The 23,488-nt window shown below is 41.9% G+C and overlaps 1 long non-coding RNA gene and 1 other non-coding gene across 2 annotated transcripts; one reads left to right on the top strand and one right to left on the bottom strand.

Annotated features, from left to right (window-relative positions):
* Positions 1–27: 27 nt before the first annotated feature.
* Positions 28–22,468, bottom strand: LOC125345749. Its single transcript, XR_007209785.1, has 4 exons — positions 22,455–22,468; positions 11,639–11,643; positions 7,817–7,827; positions 28–167 (listed from the first exon to the last, which is right to left on the bottom strand). It is a non-coding gene; the product is annotated as an uncharacterized LOC125345749 (long non-coding RNA).
* On the top strand, positions 13,312–13,383 carry Trnae-uuc. Its single transcript has one exon. It is a non-coding gene; the product is annotated as a tRNA-Glu (tRNA).
* Positions 22,469–23,488: the final 1,020 nt, after the last annotated feature.

Raw genomic sequence — 23,488 nt, forward strand, 5'->3', positions numbered from 1 at the left:
CCTCCTTTCCTCCCTCCCAGTCCCTTACTCCACCCCCTTGCTTTGTTAATTATTTTTTCAAAAACCAAAATTTAAAATAAAATAAAGAGAGATCTTATCCTTAATGCCCATTGTCACTCTAATCTACAATGCTTATGTCCTCTATGACTAGTAACTGTAAAACACTTCTGGCTCAGGTGATATATACTTATACATCTCTCTCTCTCTCTCTGTTTCATGTAATCTGTTCCTTCTTTTCCTAATTTTCCCCCTTCCCTGCTTCCCTTGAGTTGCTTAGTTTGTTCTCCTCAGTGCCCGTTGCAACTGTTGGGACCTTTCTGCTGTATTTTACCTTTATTTTTCCATTCATTCTGTGTCTTCCTTCCAGCTTCTTTCAGATGTGTACCTGTGTACATCTTGTGTGAGGAAAGGGTATAGGGCCCTTTAGTTTCTCTAAGATTGATTATGAAGAAGTCTTTTGCTTCTTTATCTTTGGTGTTCTTTACAGCCTGGATATTAAATTATGCATATATGAATTTATGTACATACAATTTAAAGTTTGTGTTTCACTTTTGGGTGCCTTGCTCCCAAGGCAGCCACCCCCCTTTTTTTGGACTCCCTGTGAATTGGTACCTTGGGTCCTGCTTTCTTTGTCATGTCTCTTTTTTATTTCTAACATCCATATATCAGGGAGACCATGTGCCTTTGTTCTCTGTGTTCTAAGCTTGTCTTGCTCAACATTATTTGTTCAAGATCTGACCATTTCTCTGCAAATGCCATTATTTTATCATTTCTAATCACTATGTAGAATTCCATTGTGTACAGGTACCACATTTTTTGGGTCCGTTCATCTGTAGTGGGGCATCTGGGTTGTTTCCATATCTTGGCTATTGTGAACTGTGCAGCGATAAACATGGATGTGCAGGTGTACTTGTGATATCCTGGATCCTGTTGTTCAGGATATATGCCTTGAAGTGGTATGGATGGATCATAGGATATGTCTATGCTAAGTTTTTTGAGGAACTTCCATAGTATTCTGCAGAGTGATTGTATTAGTTTACACTCCCACCAACAATGGAGAAGGGTTCTTCTTTCTCCACATCTCCTCTAGCATTTGTTGTTGCCTGAGTTCAGAGTATAGGCCGTTCTAACTGTGGTAAGGTGGTAGGTATCTCAGGGTTGTTTTTTTATTCGTTCTATTCATTTTCTAGCACATGATATAATTCCATTCTACTTAAATGGTTGGGAAAAAGTCCCTTAGGCATGTGTCACAACTTTGTTTTATAAAGTGAATTTCAGTTCATCTTTAAATTAAATTATGTGAGCTCCTATTAATAGACTCCAAATTTGATCAAAATCCATAAACACATGAAATAATCCTACAGACAAGGCAGAAATAGTATGAAATAAACAGAAATACAGAAGAGGTAGGGAACAATGAAGTACTCTTTCGACTGAGTCAATGATGCATTGGTTAAAAAAAGAGAAGTCAGCCTTTCCAGAAATACAACAACAGATTGTGTTTCTCATTCTCTGATTTCTGATAAAGGCTTGAAGTTGATCATATTCCTACTACGTTCTTGAATTAGTTTCTTATGGTACCGATATTTCAGTTTGGGAGATTAGGGGGAAGAACCCTGGGTAGTTTTATGAGATGAAGATACACCAACAAGGTTTCTACTTTTCTCCTCTCAACAAATGTTTGGTGATTTTCTCCAGTCAGAGGCCACTTGTGGTCACCTCCTTAGACATTTGGAATGTGTTTGGAATGAATGCCAACTACCCTGCTGGCACAGCTGGAGGATGGACAGACCAGTGAACTCGCCGGCCATATTAGACACGCAAGGCTACTCCATAGCAGGACTTCGTGGTCATGTCCTGACTGTGACACCAATTCTTTCCTAAGTGTATCTACAGTTCAGAGGAAATCCATTTATAAGTGGAGACCTGAACTTGCTCAGGAAATATGGCAGTAGTATGTGCGACATATTCCTGGGCTTGAGCCAGTGTCAGAGGCACAGTAACACCAGTGGACTTAAAGTTGGAAATATGGTTTCAATAAGAATGTTCTCAAGAAAATGTGTGCGTTGGAGATAATTTAGGTCTATGTGAGGTTTACACAGACCCCTACAAAACCTTAGAATAAATATCAGGGATCTGTCTAACATAAAAGTAACAAATTCAGTGAAAAGTGTATTCATTCCTAGGTCATCTCTTTTTACACCCAGGAACACACAATTGCCAGATAGCATAGTTTCCTATTCCTTGAGCATTTATAGAGGACCAATTATAATACAGACATAAAAAGAAATTGGATCATGACATTTTTAATTACTAAAAAGCTTTAAAATCTGCATCCATTGTATGTTATTATATATCTACCCAAGTACCTAGTTCAGTTATAAAATAAAATCAACAAATAATTGTGCCCTTTAAGTACTTGGTCAACTTATAAATCTTCTAGGGGGAAAAGCAGAAATGCTTGCATTCAAAAGGGCCCTGTTGTCTGAGACATCTTTAGTTTGTGTTTTAGAGCTTGAATAGCTATGAAAACACAAAACATAAGAACAAAGCAGAGAAATTCCTAAATGATTCTTTTTTTTTGGGGGGGGGGAATGTAAAGCCTAGGTAAGATGAATGTAGATTCTATGAGGAGGGAGTACAGATTCTCTCTCCTGCTGGGAGTTTATGTTTGGCACATGCAAATTAGAGTTCAAAGACTAGAGGGTTTTTGTTGTTTTAGAGAGAGAGTGGGATCTGGTTGTAGCTACAAGTTTGGCCCCAGAGCAATTAGACGTGTTGAATCTCAGAAAAAATCTGAGACAGTGAGATTAGTTCCTCGACAAGTATTCAAAGGTTTATGGACACAAAGCTCATCTGAACTCTCTAAACCTAAGGAGTTTGCCAAGTTGGCTAGAAAAACTGACAGGATTGGGCTTTCCCCCAAGCCTTCCATCACTTTCACTCTGCTCCCTGCCAGAAGTCAAACAAGAAAAAATCCTTTCTTGTCGTGTTTTGACACCCCCCCCTGCTCCAGTCCCTGCTATAAACTCTGCACCCAAATATTTCAGCATATCAGCCCAAGGTTGACAATATACATGGGCAAAGGTTCAAAGGGTGGCTGAGAGCCTGAAAAAGGGTCACTCAACCTTACATAAATAATGTGCTCTTAGAATAAATGACAAAGTGACTGATTGCGTGGTCAGCCCTGCTCGCAGAGCCCTTGCCTTCAGCCTGGCTGGCTTTTCTAGCACAGAGCTGGGTGCAGGGAGCAGCAGAATTGCAGGAACCTCAGACACTGAAGAAGCGACATCTTGTACCTGAAAATTATTCTTTTAGGATGAAAGATAAAGGAAGTTAGAAAGCCATCAAGCAACACATTGGTTGAGTATGTAAGTATATATACATATATATAAAATGTCTAAAATAGTTGGGGAGGTGGGGAAAGGTAAAATTTTATTATTTAATCCAATCTTTAAGTTAGTTTGTGATTTCTTTTTGTTTTTTTCTTTTCTTTTTTATTTTAGTGTCAGTACTGGGGTTTGAACTCAGTGACTTGCACTCTTGCTTAGCTTTCCTGTTCTAGGTTGGTGCTTTACCACTTAAGCTATGCCTCCAACACAACTTTTTGTTGGTTAATTGTTAGTAAGAGACTCTCAGAGTTGGGAGCCAGTGGCTTACACCTTAACCCTAGCTACTCAAGAGACTGAGATCTGAGGATTGTGGTTCAAAGCCAGGCCAGGCAAAAAAGTCTCCGTGATACTCTTCAATTGACCACTCAAAAACCAGAAGTGATACTGTGGCTCAAATCGTAGGGCACTAGCCTTGAGCACAAAGAGGCTCAGGAACAGTGCCCAGACCCTGAGTTCAAGCCCCAGAACTGAGAGAGAGCGAGAGCGAGACAGCGAGAGAGCGAGAGAGTGAGAGAGCGAGAGAGCAAGAGTGAGAGAGAGAGATTCTCAGTTTTGTCTTGTCTACCCAGACTGACTTGAAACCTGAATCTTCATATCTCGGCCTCCTTGCTAACTAGGATTACAAATGTGAGCCACCAAAGCCTGACCATAGCTAATGTTATTGACTATCTCATGGTTCCCCATTTATGATCCATATTATTTTGTCCCATTTAATCTCTCATCTATAGCATGGGACTCAATGCCTGTAAAAATCTCTAAGCTGAATACAGTCATAAACTGTCTCTACAATAAGAATAGTGGACTTTATGAACACTACTTCAAATATATTAAAATTAATAAATATCAGCAGGGTGCCCATGGCTCATGCCTGTAATTCTACTACCCAGGAAGCTGAGATCTAAGGATCTCGGGCAGACAAATTAGTGAGACTCTTATCTCTAATTAACCACCAAAAAGTTGGAAGAGGAGCTGTGGTAGTGTAGGGTAGTGTAGAACACTAGCCTTGATCAAATAAGCTCAGGGACAACACCCAAGCCCTGAGTTCAAGCCCCAGGCTTGGTATACACCCACACACCCACCCACACACAAACATAAAACAACTTAAACCACAAACAACAACAAAACCCTGAAGGTTTTAACTGGTATAATCAATTTATCTGGTGATAAATATTTAAGTGATGTCAACTAACCTATGCTAAGATAAGGAAAAACATCAGTGTCCATCCTATGCAGTGCATGTAACAAGGGTAATTATACAGCTTTGCTTTGGTTATGTATGTGTGTATATATATATATATATATATATATATATATGTAATTGTGCATGCATGTGTACACAAATATGCATATATACACCTTGGCCATTGCATGAAATGTAGTTTTCCCTCCATAGATTGTAGTTGAAAAGCTTGGCAGCCATGAGTTCAGCTATGGAAGTAGAGATTGTGAGCTACCAGTTTTCTTGGTTTATATTTTGACACATCTACTTTAATACAGAGGCCACAGCAAGGCCCATGAGTCAGATCATGTCATCTACTCAAGATCTGTCAATGGCTTCCCTACTAATGGCTTCCTCTCTGCTTCTGTTTTCCCTCCCATCTCTCTCTCTCTCTCTCTCTCTCTCTCACACACACACACATACACACACACCCTGTCCTCCTAGACTTCCCTCTCTACTCACTCTCCTGGACCCCTAATGTGGGAACTTCTTCCTGATCTTCCTGGTCATTGGTTCTGGAGTGCTTCTTCAGCAGCACTGCATATGTAACTCTTTCTGGAATTGTTTCTTTCTCACCTAATTTTGCTCCTCATCTATGGCCATACCACCCTGAATGTGCCTGATCTCATCTAATTTGCTCCTTTTAGAGGAAGTGCTCCCTCAGTTACTTTTAAAATAGTGATTGCCGCTCCTATGGAGCCTTATTTTGCCCTGTTTTATTTTTTTAACCTACTGTGGCTCTTTTCTTTTTTTTTTTTTTTTTCAAATTTTTATTATCAAACTGATGTACAGAGAGTTTACAATTTCATACGTTAGGCAATGGATACATTTCTTTTTTTTTCTTTTTTTATTCAAATTTTTATTATCAAACTGATGTACAGAGAGGTTACAATTTCATACATTAGGCACTGGATACATTTCTTGTACTGTTTGTTACCTTGTCCCTCATACCCCCCTCCCTCCCCCCTTTTCCCTCCCCCCCCCCAGGTGTTCAGTTCACTTACACCAAACAGTTTTGCAAGTATTGCTTTTGTAGTTGTTTCTCTTTTTTTACCCTGTGTCTCTCAAATTTGGTATTCCCTTTGAATTTCCTACTTCCAATACCAGTAAACACAGTTTCCAATATACTCAGATAAGATTACAGAGATAGTGTAGGTACAACCACAGGAAGGTGATACAAGAACATCAATAATAGAAGCTACAGATACACATAGGACGTTGAAAGTAGTTACAACTGTGATATAACAATTGTTTCCATAACATGGAGTTCATTTCACTTAACATCATCTTATGTGTTCATAAGGGTATAGCTATTGGGCCTTGTGATGCTCTGCTATGACTTGGCTAAACCTGTACTAATTATTCCCAATAAGGGAGGCCATAGAGTCCATGTTTCTTTGGGTCTGGCTCACTTCACTTAGTATAACTTTTTCCAAGTCCTTAATGGATACATTTCTTAATCATGATCCTGAATATTTTTCTTACTGTGCCGTTTAATCTCTGATTTTATTGATGGAAACACAAGCTCCACAAAGGGAAAAATTTGTCTGTGCTGTTCATCCACTGTGATCCCGAAAGCCACAGGTACTATAAAGTGGATATTCCATATCTGTTGGTGGACTTGCAGCATTCACTCACCTTCATTCTGCACAGGGGCTGGGGGCCTTTGCTTTGCCTCTGAGTCACTGGAGGTTGTAGAGCTCTTCCAACAGCTGATTTCTCCTGAACTCCCATGTGTCCTTTTGTTCTGCTGTGGAGAAAATTCATGAAGCCCTCACCCATGCATGGCTCAGACTAAGACGATGATAAATTAGCTGAAAGTCATGTTGTAGTGGCAAATGGGCATGGACAATATCCTTGGATGACCTGGCCCGCTGATATTCCAAGTCCAATTTCTTCCATCTCCTGGCTTTTCATGGATCTCCATGTGCACACACAAACCTTATTTTCTAAATTAAATGGAACCATGTCTCCCTATATGTATTTCATACTTTAAGATATATCTTTCTTAATGCCTGATGTTTTCCTGCCCTCTCCCGGGAGAACTCTTATCTATTCTTCTAGAACAAAAATTTACCCATGGCTTATTAAACTTTGAATGTACCCTTTTCCTTTCTAAATTGATGTATTGTAAACTTAATCTCCAAATTCATATGTTGATGATATTCAGAGTTGGTATCTCTGAGAGGTGATATGGGGTTAGATGGGGTCAGGAGTGTAGGCCCTCAAGTTTAGTGGCTTTCTAATAAGAAGAGAGAGCTGAGCTTTCCTGCCTGCTATCACTATGGGATGTCTCCCACCCCATCACGTACACCAGGGAGCTTTCCAGATGTTGTCCCAAGATTGATGGATAGTGCATTTCTCGGTCTTAGAAAATGAACTGAAAACATTTCTACTTGTTATAAATTACCCAATGCATAGTATTCTGATACTGAAACACAGAATGGACTGAAACACATCTCCTTGTTCCCTTGCTCCATCCCAGTGTTCTTGGTGCCTGGAAGCAGCTAGGGTGGGTAGGGACATGACCAGTAATAAAACCAAACTTTACCACACGCTATCTATGTGAGTATGGGGAAATTTGTTTGCCTTTGTTTTCTTAGCTGTGAAGTGGGGTTAAGGATGGTGACTTCATGGAGGTATTGCATACTTTTAAAGTGTCATTGGCAAATCTGATGCCAGTGAGTCACAATTAGGAGGAGGTAAAGTCATTTATCTCTCCACGTAGATGCTGTGAGTATATCCTTTATCCTTATCAGCAATCAAACAATTTGGCAAGTTCATTATTATCCACTTGCCTCCCCAAATGGAAGTTCCTTAAGGACAGAACCTCAGTTTAACAATTGTTGTCTTTGGCATTCCCAACATAGTTCTAGCAATATAACAGGTGCTCTGTTAGTATTTGCAAAAAAAAAAAAAAAAGTGATGTATGAAGACTTACAAAGACGAATTACTTATTAAATGCTATTGGATGTGCTTTGAGAAGAGTCAAGTCATCTACTCACAGTAAGAGGCTCTATGCTTAACCATCCTCATCTCCCAGATGAAGTACTGTAACCAATTGTCAGAGAGTTGTATTGACTTGTCCAACGGTGCAGAGTCCTAAGGAAACAGAGCTGGAGTCTGAATTCCGTCAGTGGGTTGAATAAGCTTTAAGCTATAGACCACACCTCTGAGTGGAATTTTCTTATTTCAGGGGGTAAACCCTTCCTCAGACTTGATGCTATTTCCATGGTTCCCCACTGGACATACAAAACAGTCCTGCTGAGCGGGCCCAAACATCTGGCCAATGGGAACAGGACGAGCCCCCATCTGGAAGCCATCAGAACCTCTCATGGGTCAGCTGCAGGGGATTTTATTTCAAATGACCCAATACATTTCCTCTGCTTCCTCCTCTCAGACAAATTTGTTGGCTGCATTGTTCTGATATCTTAGGGGCAAAGGGTCCATTGTAATGGCAACTTAATCGCAAACCAGTCAGTTCCCAAATGCCATTTTCTACCATCAAAGAGTATGTTTCCTCTTTCCATGTCTATTTCAAAGACATTTAGACAGTCACAACAGAATCCAGGTATGTTGGAGAACTCAGACTTGACCCAAGAATGAAAATGTTCTGTTCTGTTTTTGTGTGTTTTTTTTTTTTTTTGTATTCCCCTGAACAATGTTAAAGCACATCTCCTCATTTCAAGCCCGTTTTCTGCTTTCCAGGTTAAGAGCTGGATGGTAGTCTTATCTCTGCTTTCTACCAATAGACTGGAAGATGGAAGCTCAGGGGTTGTCACTGCCAGCCATATAAATCATAGCCCCATACCTCACACCTTGCTAAAGCATGAAACTAAGGTGGCAGGTGGAGTTGGAGCCAGAGTAAAGTTGGATATCTATTCACTGCCACAACTTGTAGCTTTATCAGTTTGGCCAGAAAAATCTTAGCTGAGGACTTAAAAAACACACTCACTCAGATTCCCCCTCTGCCCTTCAGGATAATGGAGACTTGAAAAATCAAACTACATAAACTCCTTCTTCCTATCTTAATTTGATACTTAGATTTCAATATTCCAGAACAATATAATTTTTTGCACAAAATAAAACAACAGAATAAAAAAATCAGATAGGTTTTTGAAGAAGCAGATAAATATCTCTGAACGTTGACAAAAGTTTGCCGATATGATCCAGGAGAATTGCTTAGAAAGCCAGTCTGTCTATTTAACCACATGCATTTCTAGTTCAATGTGTCCTTATTTTCCACATAATTTCATTTGCTAGTAACACCATGTAATTTCTACAGCCATGTCAAGAAAAGAATGTCTAGCTGCATTTTTTTCAATAAAATCAGATGTGATTGTGTGTGTGTGTGTGTGTGTGTGTGTGTGTGTGTGTGTGTGTGTGTGCCAGTCTGGGTGCTTGAACTCAGGGCCTGGGCAGTGTCTTTGACTTTTTTTCTTTTAAATCAAGATAGCACTCTCCCACCTTCCAGATTTCTGGTGGTTAATTGGAGATAAGAGTTTCACTGATTTGTCTGCAGGGCTGGCTTTGGAAGGAGATCCTCATATCTCAGCCTCTTGAGTTACTAGGATTACAGGTGTGAACTATTGGTGCCTGGCTTTCAGATAAAAAAAAAAGTTAAGTCTACACACACAAACATGAACATATTGGTTTATCACCTCTGATCAAGTCCTAGACTTAGTTTTTCAGATTAAAAGATTTGCATCGAGTGGTCTTTGTCTTCTTAGCTACTCAGGAGGCTGAGATCTGGAGGATCACAATTTGAGGTCAATGCAGGCAATACAATTCACCAAATTCCATCTCTACATTAACTAGCAAAACTCAGGCCTGGAAGTGTAGCTTATATGGTAGATCAGGGGCCTAGCAAGTACAAAGCCCAGAGTTCTAATTCAGAGTGAGAGAGAGAGAAAGGAAAATGAGAGAGTGAGAGAAAGAGAGAGGGAGTGAGAGAAAGAGAGAGAGAGAGGTTTTACAGGAGAATATCCCTGTTTACATTACCCATCTGGGAACACTATAGTAGCTTACAAGAAAAAAGGAAATAAATTCCATTTACTTCAATGAGAGAAGTAGCTCATGGATAAATAATATGCAGACTGGTATTTGATGAGCATCTGCCTTATGCAGCTACGATATGTAAAGCAATGATGTCTGATTTCCTGGCTTTCCACCACAGGGCTCAGAGATGCAGCAGAGGTGGGGCTCCTAGGGGAGGTCAGTAGACTTAGGGTACACATGGGTTGGGGCTCTGCCAGTCACACTCAGCTTTGTGAGTTTCTCCCTGTGCATGCTGATTTTCTGCAAATTTGATGACTCCTGGATAATGGACCTTGGAATTATTGAAATTTAATTACAACTTTTACTAGGACAATTTGGGCCAAAAGAAGAAAATTCAGATAAGAGGTTAGGGCATAATATAGTACTATATTATATATTATAACACATTACATATTAGTTCCTATCTGAGAAGCCACAGTTTGAAGGATTGGGTCTTGGAGTCTTTCAAAAACAATACCAACAAACCAATTCAGTTCCATTGGCAAGCTGAAGTGGGACGCCATGGTGACTGGAGATGAGCCAGGAGACAGGACACAGGATGCAAACATGGAGACATGTGCGTAATGTTGCCTGAGCTCTTCTGTGCCTAAATAGGTTCACGTCAGGGGGCAGGGTCACAGGAAGCTCCCAGCATTGGACTGACAGGTTACTGAACCAATAGTCGAAGTGCCCATCCTTGTCTCTAGGGATTCAGGTATGCTCATCACTTGTGGGTGGGGCTTCCCTTCCTCCACCGAAGACAAGATACCAGACCCTACAATTCACCATATGACCAAGATGGCGCCGGCCAGACCTGACCTTCTAACTTCACTGTTAGTATGTAAAATGTCTAAATATATCAGCTCCTTAGGCTTACATAAAACATGAGCCTAATGGTATTCATTCATTCATTCATTCAGTACTTACTGAGTGCCTACTAGGTACTAGGTACTATACTGCAGGCTGGGTAAGCAGTGATGAACCTAGCAGGCATTTTTCCTGCTCTTAGGGCACCCACATTCAAGTAACTATGGGATTCCAAGTCTGAAAATTGCTGTGAAATATTCTGCAGGAGACACAACAAGAGAACTGAAGTAGAAGAGGAAAGGGAACCTCTAATTATCTTTTCAAGAATGAATACACAGGGCTGGGAATATGGCCTAGTGGTAAAGTGCTCGTCTCGTATACATGAAGCCCTGGGTTCGATTCCTCAGCACCACATATATAGAAAAAGTGGGAAGTGGCGCTGTGGCTCAAGTGGTAGAGTGCTAGCCTTGAGCAAAAGAAGCCAGGGCCTTGAGTTCAAGCCCCAGGACTGGCAAAAAACAAAACAAAACAAACCCCAAAAGAATGAACACACAAACCAGTGAAGCTGAGCCATAGTTATCCTGTGAGAAATGAAAACATAGCATCTGCACAAAATCTCCCATGTGAGTGTTCAATAATAAAAAAGTAGAAACAACCACTGCATGAATAAATGAAATACACTATCTTCATACAAGGGAATATTACTTGGCTAGAAAAAGGAATGAAATCTTAATATGTGCTATAACATAGATACAATTTTAAAATACTATACTAAGTGAAAAACAGCCAGACATAAAAGTCCACAGATCTCACAATTCTTTGTGTATTTAGTGTCTAGAATAGGCAAGTGTACAGACAGAAATGAAATTAGTGGTTGCTCAGGCATGAGGTGGGTGGTTGGGGGTCGGGGGATGAAGACTGCTAATCCATATGGAGTTTCTTTTGGAGTGTTGAAAATGTTCTAGAGTTGACAGTGGCAATAGTTGTACAAGACTAGGAATGTACTAAAAATCATTGAATTGTAGGCTAAATGGGTGAATACTATGGGAAGTGAATTATGTCTCAATAATGCTGTTATATTAAAAAGGCAGGGATGGGAGCCACTCTGGAAGATTCATCAATCAAACCTCAGTCTATTAGTTGAATCCTGTGGGGAAAGGCTTGGAGGTTGGTTTTCTCCAACTTGGGCTCCCTGGAAAAGCATTTTCCTGTGGAAACAAATGAGAATAAAGCTCATCAAATTCTACATCACTCAAGTCACTTTATTACATGTCATCTTAGCTGCCAAAAACCATGAAATCATTGATCAATGGGCTGCATTTCTTATATACTTCTCCCACATTTTTCTGCTTGTGTGATATCCTAGCCAGTGGAGATTAAAGATGGATCATGTACCTTTAGATGGTAAGGTATGTATGAAGTACAATAATAAACAGGAAATGTTCAGGTGTTGTGTTCTTAGTCTCTCAGGAAAATGTCTAGCAGATAATCAAGGTTGCAGCTTTCCATTGAGTTTTTGCTAAGATAGTGACAATCAGTGATAACAGCTGCTTCTATATTTTAATATTTAATTAATATTTAATTTAACATTTTCCTGTTATGAATAAAGGCTATTTAGGTTTTGGTTTTGTCTTTGCCGGTATTAGGACTTAAACTTTGGGCCTTACATTCTTGATCAAGGCTGGTGTTTATCATTTGAGCCATGTCTTCACTTCTGTTTTTGTTTTGTTTTTTGCTGGTTTGTTGAAGATAAATTCTCAGATTTCAGCTTCCGGAGGAGTAACAGGTGTGAGTCACTGAGCCTCATCCAGGTCAGGGAGTAAAATGACTTCTTCAATCACTGACAAGAGATAGCTCTCCTCCAAAATGCTGAGTGTGACAATGGCCAGGATGTCTGTCAGTGGGATAAAATGGCTCTGTAGTTGAGCTTGAAGGCAGATTCCTTTTGAACTGCCTGAGGATTTTTCTTTCCACTTTATCTGTTCTTTTTTTTATTATATAAGAGAAAAAATGTAAATTGCTTTTCCTTATGCTTGAAAACTTTATACAATAGAACCTTATACAGTAAGCTATATATCATAATTTAAATAGTGCTTATCTACAGTTTAAAATGTTATGGTTTCAAAATATCATGCAATGAGTTTTATGATATCTGCATTGGAGGGGAAAGAATATGTGTCCTTGAATTTCTCTTGTTGAGCCAATTGCTTACTTGCTCCATATTTTAAGATAGCATCTGGAATTCTAGTTGTTCTAATGCCCTGAGTCCTCTCTACTTATTACATCACCACACATTCATTTTGTAGTCAAATTGAAGTTTAAATTTTACTTGGTTGACCAGAAGAGAACTTGGTTAAGATATTGGATCCCAAGGCCAAAATCAACTCTAGACATGAATTAAAAACAGAGGACAGGAAGCTGGGGCTGGTGGCTCATACCTGTCATTCGTCCTATATGGGAAGTTGAGAGCAGGTGGAATATGTATAGCCAGTCCTGGGGCTTGAAGTTAAGGCCTGGACACTGTCCCCGAGCTTCTTTTTGCTCAAGACCAGCGCTCTACCACTGGAGCACAGTGCCAGTTCTGTTTTTTTCTCTGAGTTATTTATTGGAGATAAGAATCTCATGGACTTTCTTGCCTGGACTGGCTTCAAACCATGATAGGTGGATCATATTTCTAGACTAGTCCAGGCCAAGAATTTTTAAAGAAAATCACTAGACCCCATATCAATAGAAAAATCTGGATGTGATAATGACATATCTATCATTCCAACTCTAGTGTGAAACATAAATAGGAGGACTGTGGTCCTGGCCAGCTGAGTTAAAAAGGGACATTCTATATCAGAAAGACCCAGAGTATCCCACATTGTCTAGTGGTTAGAATTCCTGGTTTTCACCCAGGCGGCCCAGGTTTGATTCCTGGTGTGGGAACCAAAAAAAAAAAAAATACCCAGAGTAAAAAGAGCTGAGAGAGTGACTAAAGTTGTGAAGAACATGCCTAGCCAGCCCAAGGTCTTGAGTTCAAACCCCAGTAACAATAAAAATTTCAAAAAGACAAAAAAACCCCAAACAGTGAAGCAGGACAAGAATTGTTACCAGTTCTTAAAAATGGTGATAAATGGGCTGGGAATATGGCCTAGTGGCAAGAGTGCTTGCCTCATATACATGAAGCCCTGGGTTCGATTCCCTAGCACCATATATATAGAAAACAGCCATTAGTGGTGCGGTGGCTCAAGTGGCAGAGCGCTAGCCTTGAGCAAAAAGAAGCCAGGGACAGTGCTCAGGCCCTGAGTCCAAGCCCCAGGACTGGCAAAAAAAAAAAAAGTGATAAATTCATGGAAAGTGTGGAAGTGGGGATAGTAATCAAGAGGAAAAGAGAGTAAGTGTGTGAGAGGGTGGTAGTGTGGACTCCTATCAGCAACTCTGAAGCAAACAGAGATAAATAAGGCCACACTTAGGTGGCACTGTCTGTAATACTAGCTCACATCTGTAATACTAGCTACTCAGGATACTGAAGGCCAGAGGAAGGCTATTTAAGGCTGGCCTAGGCAGAAAGTCCATTTTGGAGACTCCATCTCCAAATTAACCAGCAAAAATTATGGCTGGAGGCATGACTCGGGTGGTAGAGTACCAGTCAGCCAAGTAAGCCAAGTAGTATTGCCTTAGAGTAGATACTTAGAATAGAGACGTATAGGTCATTCTCAGGTAAATTTCCTGACTGGTTCCTTGGGGATGTGGAAAAAATGGGAGAGGTTGGGCCCAGGCTGTCACTTTATAGCTTTCATTACAATCATGCATACTGACCATTAGACATTTGCTCCAAACCTCTAAATATCCATCACCAAGAGTGAATCCCATGTAACCAGCCAGTTGTAGCTGATGGCAAGTCAGCACAGGGCCACCAACTCTGAGACACAAACCATGGTGAACCAGATGTCAGGATGGGGGTGGGGACATGTACGTGTGGGTAGAGGAGGTCAGGTGCTGCCCCTTTCAAGGAAGCGTACCTCAGAAGTTCTGTGGACCAAATGGTGGTTTTATTGGTAATATGCAGGGAGAAGAAAGCGCTAGGCGAAAAAGTGAAGTCGAGAGGGACAAGGTAACAAACTGTACAAGAAATGTATCCAGTGCCTAACGTATGAAACTGTAACTTTTCTGTACATCAGTTTGATAATAAAAATTTGAAAGAAAAAAAAAAGACATGCTAAACTGATACTGTACCTCAGGCCAGCCCCGCCCCACCCTTCCCGGAGGCAACACCCCTCCACCCCCAAGGTCACGCCCTCGCCTCCTAGGCCCCGCCCCGAGGCCCCGCCTCACCTCCAGGCCACGCCCGAGGCCACGCCCCCTCCCTGCCTCCCTCCTTTACCAAGTAGCTGGCTAAGCCAACACACATTTCGAGGCCTTGCTTTCCTGAACTGGAAAACGTGAGGAATAACCCATCTTAGTCTCTGGGATTCCAAGGGAGAGGTAAAATGAGTGTCTAGAGGAAGGTGATACGCAAGCCGCTTTCGCGGGGCCTGTGAACTCACTTAGCGTGGACCCTGCGCGTCTCCGTGTCCTCCCATCTGGGCCATTTCCTTCCATCGCGCAGTCAGTTTGCAGCAGTCACTTCGCAGGGCTCATCTTCCATACCATCTGTACACAAATCTTGTGTCAGAGTCCAGAACTTCCCTGAAAGAGGAAGATAGCCAAAAGTTCGGGACCGACCCTCCCCAGGTGCAGCGCCTCTGGCGGGTGGGAGGTGGCCGCAGTTCGGGGGTGCTTGTTCCTGCTCCTGGGCCTCTAGGATCAAGTCCTTCCACGGGGACGGGCCGAGGCCTGAGGGTCCGGTCAGTCTCACTTGTGATCAGTGACTGCCTGCTCCTTATGCACCCCTCTCTCACCCCTGGCCCCCAATGCGCTCCACAGAAGCCAAGGCTGAGGTCTGCTCCTTGAAGATGGCTGTGGATGCACTGCAGTACCACTTCCTGAGGTGCCATGGAATGACTTCCTCTCTCTGACCTACCCTGTCTCTCGGCCTCTCTGTCTCTCTTTGTCTCTATCTCTGTCTCTCTGTCTGTCTCTCTGTCTGTCTGTCTCTGTCTGTCTCTGTCTCTCTCTCTGTCTCTGTCTCTCTCTCTCTCTCTGCCAGTCCCGACGCCTGAACTCAGGGTGAGCACTGTCACTAAGCTTTTTGCTGCTGCTCCACTTCTGACGTTTTGGGTAGTTTGTTGGAGAAAAGAGTCTCTGGACTTGCCTGCCCCAGCTGGCTTTGAACTCTGACACTCAGATCTCAGCCTCCCCAGTAGCTGAGATTACAGACATGAGCTACCAGATCCTGGCTCCTTTGTGTCTCTAAAAAAATTAGTATTTTGTCTTTTATTTATCATTATCCTCAAGTAGTTGTGCAGAGAATCTTCAATATATCAATTTATGAGTGCAATGCATAATTTGTTCATTTATCTGTTTGCGTAACTACACAAATAAACAAAGGAGTTTCAACTCCACAAGTCAGATGATGAATACAGTGCATCTCGACTCATGTCACTCCCCTTTTATCTTTCTCCCCTGTCTCTACAAACCCCACCTTCCCTTCAACATAATTTTCAACGTACATTTGTGAAAATGAAGCCACTGTGTGTCTTTATTTGGCTGATGCTGACCTGTGCAAAGCCTGGAGTTGGTGTCTGGGATCTAAATTTGGGTTTGTTATCCTAGGCCTGGGACCTGGGAGAGGAGGTAAGAGGTCAGTGGAAGCTGCTTTAGGGCAGGGCACTTGCTATGACCAGGTTTGCTGCTTTCAGAGTTGACTGCTAGCTGCTCCAGTGAGCTTGCCTTGTTCATGCTTCTCCATCCACTGCTTTGTGCTCTGTAAAATGGGTGGAGGAAAGTGCTTAGTTATGTCCTGAAGATCACAAGTCAGGCAATGTAAACCAAGTTCGTAACTCAGAGCGAGTAGTAAGAAGGATCCAGTGAACACTTATTTATGTGTAGGCTGTATTATAATTGGAAACTTGGTTCATCTAAACATTTTAGGTGGATAATGGATAACATAAAAAGAATAGCATTTTTTCATCTTTTAGTCATTTAATCCAACAACTCTCAGTGCCCTTCAATACTTTAAAAAGTTGCCAGGTGCCCGTGGCTCAGGCCTGTAATACTACCTTCTCTGGAGGCTGAGATCTGAGTATTGCAGTTCCTGCTCAGCCAGCCTGAGCAGGAAAGTCCCTGAGACTCTTATCTCCATTTAACCACCAGGAAGCCAGAAGTGGTGCTGTGGCTCAAGTGGCTGAGTGCTAACCTTGAGCTGAAGAGGTCAGGGACAGCACCCAGTCCCAGAGTTCAAGTCCTACGATCGATCAAAAAATGTATATATATTGAGGATTTCAAGGACCTTTTGTTTATGGGGGCACTACTTGTGGGCACATATGAAGTTAGAAAATGAAATGGAGATACTTAAACTATCAATTCAGCTGGTGTAACAGTGAGACTGATTCTAGGCTAACAGAAAACGCATATTTTTCTGAAATAATAAATTTTATAAAGCAAAAGGAATTGTGAGATGAGGGGCATTGTTTTACATTTTTACAAACTTCTGAATAGAAACCAGCTGGAAAAAATCATATATCTGCTTTGGCATTTAATTGGCTATGATTCCTTGTTTTGGTTGAAATATAGGAAGGACATCCGCTTCACATAGGTGTGGTTGGAACATAAGAGGGACTCCCATAACTGTATTTTCTTCTTTGATGTTACATTAAAACTTCAGAAATAGCACTTTCTTGAAGGTTAGCTATAAAATCTGGAACTATATACTATCTGGAATTTATCAACAATATTTTATTTTCTGTTAGGTTGAAAGTCTGTTGACCTAATACTTTGTTTGTTGGTTGGTTTTGTTGTGATAGTACTGTACTGGAGCTTAAACTCGTGGCCTTGCCCCTGTCCCTTAGCATTATTGTTTTACTTAGAGTTGGTGCTCTACCACTTGAACCACACCTCCATTTTTTGCTGGTTAATTGGAGATATGAGTCTCATGGACTATTTTGCTCGAGCCGGCTTTGATCACTGAGAGCCTCAACACTTAGCCTCCTAGTAGGTACAATCATAAATGTGAGCCACTACCACTCAGTGTAATGTTCATTTTTGAGACATGTGTGCATATACCAAGTCTGTGTTTCCTTTAGGTGTTCTTTCAATCAAAGAGATGTTTAGTGAACAAAATTAACTACTTCAGTTAGACAGCCAACTACAGATGTTCTTTTCTTGTGATGACAGTGCTACCCGGAATGTGCAGCAAAGAGCTTTATGCATCCTTCTTTTGCATTCTATCTTATAAATTCAAAATGTGTGCAAATAGCAAGGCATGGGCAGTTCATGCCCCCAAATCCTAGCTACCCAGGGAGCTGAGATCTGAGGACAGAGGTTCAAAGCCAGCTTGGTTAGACAAATCAGTAAGACACTTAGCTCCAATTAAGCAGCAAAAAGCCAGAAGTGAAGATGTGGCTCAAAAGGTAGAGTATCAGGTTTCAGAGAAAAAACTAATTAAGAATAATCAAGACTCGCCACATGGGACACCACCATGGTGGTCCCTGCTGATCAGTCATGTGGGAGTCAGCCCTGTGGGACTCGCCAGTGTGACCTCTGCTGCTTGGCCATGTGGACTGAAAGCTGAAGAACTGCACCTTGTAACCCGCGCGAGGAGGAAAACTTCACTGGAGTCCAAAATAGCTGCGGGTGTGGGGGTAGGCTAGAGGCAAGAGGAGCTGCTCAAGTGGCGCAGTGCTGTCTAAGACAGCACAGGCCTTGAGTTTCCACTGTAGGCACTAAAGAGAAGAAACTAGAAAAGAAAACACATCTTGAGGGCCCTGTCCTCATCTTGAGGGCCTGTCCAACCGCAGGTGCTGCCTGGTTGCTGAGCCTGGTGGCAATCCTGCCACACATCTAGTGATATGCGTCGACCTTTGCCTCCTCTGTGCCATCTCCCACCACGCAAAGCTCCTTGTAGGGTGCACTTGGATCATGTTCCCATCTCTGGAGAATCAGACCTTGGTCTCCAACTCCCAGGAGGGGCATCCTCCCAGAACGCAGGTGGCAGAGCATTCCTTGGCCACCATGCCCCGTGAGCCCCAGGGCCCCTGCAGGGCTCCTTGCCTCAGCCCCTGGAAACATGCATGTGTGGACAGGAACCGATGCACTACCGGCTTGTGGACAATTCCGAGGCTAGCTACACAACTTGGCTACTAGCCACCATGGCTCTGAGACCTCAGAGCCGGGACGTGGAGAGTGGCACTGTTGGGTGGCAGCACAGAGAGCAGGACCGCCAGCCACAACCACAGAGGCAACGGGTCCTGGGGCCCCCATCCTGAGGCCGGGCAGATCGGGGAAACCAAGGCAAGGAAACAGGAGCCAGGCATTCAGACACTAATAATGCACTAAGAGTGTGCAGGCAGCTATAGAACGGGGGAAGCTGTCTGCGTACATTGCAAATATGGGTGGAGATGTTCACAATGAAATGCCTAAAATGAACCCTCCCCCCATATAACTAATATAAGCCAACAGAAAAAGGAAAATAAAAAGAATAATCAAGTCCCTCCCAGTACTGACACTAGAAACAAACATGTTAGGGGGAGACAAGGCAGTAAGATTAGTGATTTCTTTTGCTTCCTCATGGACATCTAAAGGACATCTAAGGTGGTTCTTTTTTTTTTTTTGTCTTGGGTATGGACAGTAAAATGACTCCTGTTTCATCCAGGTAATATTGCTTCAATTCATTTTAAGGCCTCACCTACCACTTATTCTTTATACTTTATATGGATTTTGGCCATACTGGACCCAACTTTGAACCTATGGATCTTATCTATTGAAGTTAGACCTTTCTGTTTCCCGAGGGGCTGTCTGCTATATGTGACATCTGATGGCTACGCAATGCATGGCAGCATCAAGGGAAACCTAAAGAAAGAAACTGCTTAAAACAAATAGAGGAACAACAGGAAGAAAAATGTGACTGTGTGCATGTGTGTGTCTGTGTGTCTGCTTGTGTACAAAGGTGCGTGTATACGTGAGGGAGTGTAAGAAAGAATGAAGCCTGATGTGCATGAGCATATGAGTTCTGATAAAGGCAAAGGGTATGACCAGGCTACAATTCCTACTGAATATTTTTATTCAGCGAGCAACCCAGACCATCGCCAAGACCTCCCTGTTGAAGGCATCTCTGTCATTGTCATCCTTGCTTCAGGACAGCCATTAATCTTTCATTCTTCTCCATTGGTGGGATGCTTTCCCCTGTCCTTAAAACACATTGCTGGGTGGTAAGGAAAGGAGAGGCATGCATACTCATGAGAAATTTTAAGTAAGTGTCCTCTTGTTGCTTTCTCTTAGGTCAGTTGCTATTTAGGAAGTTCTGATTGCCCCCAAGTATCACCACCCATTACCTCCTTTATGAATGGCTGCTCGTGGTCAGGTTCAAGATCCCACTGTCCCTATAGTTCATGAATATATATGTACAAAATAACATTTATCTTATTTCACTCTGCCCTTACCACTGTCCCTTCCGCTCTTCCCCATCCAACCCCATAATGATTGGCTGCTTGGTAATAAGGCATAAATCACTTTTTATGGCTTCTTCACCATATTTTTCCCAACAGCTACCTTACACATTAATGTTATATAATATACTCCAAAGGGAGGGCTATGATCCTCCCCCTCACTCTCTAACAGATTTATTCCAGGGTCAGAACACTAGGCCCCTGGACCTCTTCATTTATGGTACCAGGAGCTTAATGTATCCTGCTTTACCAAACTAGAACCATGTCAGGAAAATGTCAATGTAGGAAACCCTGATAGGATGTAATTTGTTGAAGTATTTGACTTTTTCACAAAGGAGATAAGGTGTCTCCAGTATTGTTTAATCTTTGGGCAATTATAAGGGATTAAAAAAATTCTTTCCTTTACCACCCGATCCCTTCTCCTACAAACATACAGCATGACAAAACATGGAGACTGATGGTAAGTCCCGTGTGCGTGTGCGTGTGTGTGTGTGTGTGTGTGTGTGTATATGTGTGTGTGTATCCTGTTACTTAAGCTCAGGGCTTGGTTGCTTTCTCTGAGCATTTTTTGCTAAAGGCTAGTGCTCGACTTCCAACTTTATTGGTGGCTAATTGGAAATAAGAATCTTATAACTGGAAATAAGACTTTTCTGCCTGGGCTGTCTTTGAACTGCAATTCTTAGATCTTACCTTCCTGAGCAGTGAAGTTTGCAAGTATAAGCCACCAGCACCCAGCTTTGACTTAAAAAAAAAATTACTTTGCCAGGTGCTGGTGGCTCATGCCTGTTAATCCTAGAAACTCTGGGGGTTGAGATCTGAGGTTCAGGGTTCTAAGCCAACCCAGGTAGGAAAATCTGTGAGATTCTTATCTCCAGTTTACCATTATAAAACTGAAAGTGGCACTGTGGCTCAAAGGGGTAGAGCCTTGAGCCGAAAAGCTCAGGGACAGCAAGCACCCAGGCCCTACAACTACCAGCACCACCATCAACAATAAAATGATCTTAAATTGGTGCTTTTAAACTCATTGCATTTTCAACTTGACCCTGGGGGAGCATCTGGGGACACCTCCTGGTACCTCCTGGGCACAGAGGCAGAGGTCAGAAGACAGACATGGGAGAGATCTAGGAAAATCACATGCCAGGGCAGGGAAGTGGAGTCTGGAGTGGGCGTGCCCCACAGAGCATGCTTGGAAAGGCTGATCTCAAATGCGTCTGAGCATGCAGAAAAGGCATGCACATGTCCTTACACACAATGTCCTGTCAAGAAAGGCAACTTGGCTGAAAGACAAAGTCAGCTCCCTGGGTACTCTCTGCCGTTTGAACTTTAAAACTTCATCTCTGTGATAAAGCACAGATGTGATTAGATCCCGGATCCAGTGCAGTTCAGAGACCCTGTGAGAAGGGTGGATTGCATAAGCCTTCTATCCTTGGCTCCCCTCCCAGCTTCTTCCTATCTGGTGACTTTGAAATTGGCGTTTCATATATCCTGGCTCTTGAAATCCTCTCTTGAAGAAGGGATTAGATAAGACAAGGCCTTTACCCTTAGTATAGCAATTGGGTTCAGCTACTTGCTGGAAGGCATGCAAGAAGGTCATTATAGGGCTGAGATCAGAGACCTGTTTTGGCTCTCAGTCTGCTGCCTTGGCTAAGAGACCCTGGGGAGTCAAAGAACACAGCAGAGAAGAAAATGGGCCCTGGATAGGCCCTTAAGGTGTGGAGCTGCTAATTGAATTCCCTCTAGATGGACAGGCCTCCTTCAAAGTCCATGAGCATGCTGTTCGCTCACTATCTACGGTAGGCAAAAATGCGATCATTATTAATTCAACTCCAAACTATCTCAGTTAACAGCATTGAAACTGATGATGTCTTAGTCTCATCTCTTTTCATGATTCTGTTCTTTTCAGGAATGTGACTTCATCTAATAAACTAATCTGTTCATCTGCTATTTATTTATTTATTTTTTGTTTATGTGGTACCAAAGGCCTCACTGAACCCATAGCCTCATGCATTCTAGTTAAGCACTCTACCACTGAGCCACATTCCTGGCTGTTATTTTTAAAAAGAAGAGTGCTTTGAAAGGATATAAAAAAGCAGGGTGCTGGTGGCTCCCACCTGTAATCCTGGCTATTCAGGAGCACAGTTCAGCTCAGGCAGAAAAGTCCATGAGACTCTTATCTCCAATAAATGACTCCAACAAATCTGGAAATGGCACTGTGGCTCAAATGGTAGAGCACTGGCCTTGAGCAAATAAGCTCAAGGATGGAGCCCAGGCCTTGTGTTCAAACCCTAGGACTGGCAAAAATAAATAAAAAAGAAAGGATAGAAAAGAATAACAAAAAGAAAAGCACAAAAAACCAAAAACAATACAAACCTGAGCAACTACTCAGGTGATGGCCAATATCACATTGATGTATTTCCTTCTAATCGTTTGATTCTCTCTCTCTCTCTCTCTCTCTCTCTCTCTCACACACACACACACACACACATACACACACACCCCTTCAGTGAAATTAGGATCTTGCTATTTATATATTTTGAGCACATTAAAAATAGTCTGTGCTGGATGCTGGTGGCTCACACTTGTAATCCTAGTTATTTAGAAGGCTAAGATCTGAGGATCATGGTTCAAAGCCAGCCTGGGCAGAAAAAGTCCATGAGACTTCTCTACAGTGAAACACCAGAAAACTGGAAGTGGAGCTATAGCTCAAAGTGGGAGAGTGCTAGTCTTGAAAGAGCTCGGGGGGAGTGCCTAGGGCTCTATGACAAGCTCTCTCTCTCTCTCTCTCTTTCTCTCTTTCACACATACACACACACACACAAACACATCTGAGAAGAGAGCATTCTAAGCTTTAGAAAAGTATAATCTTTAAGTGACTTTAAATATATTCTGTAAACAGAAGTCAGTGACGGATTAAATTACTTAATAACATCTTACACAAATCATTAATTTTCCACTGGACATTGAGGCTATGTACAGTTTTTCTCTTTGATGAATATTGTACAACACTTTTTCTTTTTTAATTTAAATTTTATTGTAAATTTGGTACAGAAGGGTTACAGTTACATCAGTCAGGTAATGAGCACATTTCTTTTTGAGCAGTGTTAGCTCTCCCTCATTTTCTCCCACTTTTCCCCCAAATACTTTTCTATTATCATATTTTTCACTGCTTGACTGTTTCTTTTAAAAATAGTATTAAGTAGTTGTATAAAGTGGTTACAATTCCACTAAGTCAGGCTATGAGGACATTTTTCTCACCTCTTCAAGCCCATCCCTACCCTCAAGTTATGTAGTTCATTTTTTTGACATAATGTATACCAAATACACTTGCATTTGCTCACTCTTCCTTCTTCCATTTCTGTGCCTCCCATCTCTTCCCCCAAAAACGTATTTCTGCTTCCCAGTATTCATTTTACTAAACAGTTCATAAGCTGTTCACAGGAATTACATCACGGAACTCTTTCCCTGAGCATCCCATTTTTAGTCAGTTTGTTTGTGGGCATATGCCT

The sequence above is a fragment of the Perognathus longimembris genome, chromosome 2 (genome assembly GCF_023159225.1).
Source record: "Perognathus longimembris pacificus isolate PPM17 chromosome 2, ASM2315922v1, whole genome shotgun sequence".
NCBI classification, from domain to species: Eukaryota; Metazoa; Chordata; class Mammalia; order Rodentia; family Heteromyidae; genus Perognathus; species Perognathus longimembris.